Below are 1,067 nucleotides of genomic sequence, written 5' to 3' on the forward strand. Positions count from 1 at the left end.
GCATTAATCATAGCAACTCTTGCGGATATTATTCGGAAACATATCAAATAAAACTTTATCAATCATAGTTATGTCTCAAAATCATATGCATACGGATTCTCATTTCATACATTTACACGGACTTAATGGAATAATGCACAAATTATCATTTATAAGCCGATGGCATTGACCAGGTCAAGTCTCTTCCAGATATTATCCGAGCCTTATCAAATAGAACTTTAGGCATCATAGTCGATCGAATCATGTATATACGAATCTTTATTTCAAATCTAACATAAGTGAGTAATCATGTTCTAAGCCGTATTATTAGCCATATTAAGTTATACTAACAAGTTATTAGAACTATACAACGGAACGTCTTGCAAGGGCCCACGGCAAAAAAACCGGCCCGAGCCCGCCTATGAATGTCGAGGATGTTATACATTAGGGAATCTCCCACGAGCGTTTCGGGAGCGATCCGAGCTCATATGTGAAAGATATGGACGTTCGTAGTTTCCGACTTTTTTATGAACATAATTACATTCATATTCAATCATACGAAGGCATAGAAACCATAATTTGACTACACTATGCATACACAAATAAGAATCACGGACATGCCCTGATCGCGGGGAGTAGAGTTTCGGGAGCATATACATATTCATACCAAGACATGCCAAAGAAAGAAAGTAGCTTACATACCTCGAAGGCCGCCTCTCGAACTAATCCAAACTTGCGTCTCGGCTTCTCACGATCTACAATAATGTCATTAGACACCCAACATTAGCCATAAGCATTAGAGAACCCAATTTCAAGCCATCACTTTATCTACCGAAATTTCGGCAGCACTTCCCCTATAAATCCAACCACCCCGAGAATTCAACTCGGCCAAATCACAACAACCAAACCAACAATCACAATAGTAATATCGATAGGCAATTCAAGATGTCCAAACCAACATCCAATCTTGCCTGAAGCCTTCCAACTCAACTAGAACAATAACAACACACTTTTCTCCTCCAAATTCATCAACTATATCATCAATTCTATATATCGACAACATTATTTATCTAAATTCAAGAACTACA

Source organism: Lycium ferocissimum, chromosome 6, assembly GCF_029784015.1.
Source record: "Lycium ferocissimum isolate CSIRO_LF1 chromosome 6, AGI_CSIRO_Lferr_CH_V1, whole genome shotgun sequence".
Taxonomy (NCBI): domain Eukaryota; kingdom Viridiplantae; phylum Streptophyta; class Magnoliopsida; order Solanales; family Solanaceae; genus Lycium; species Lycium ferocissimum.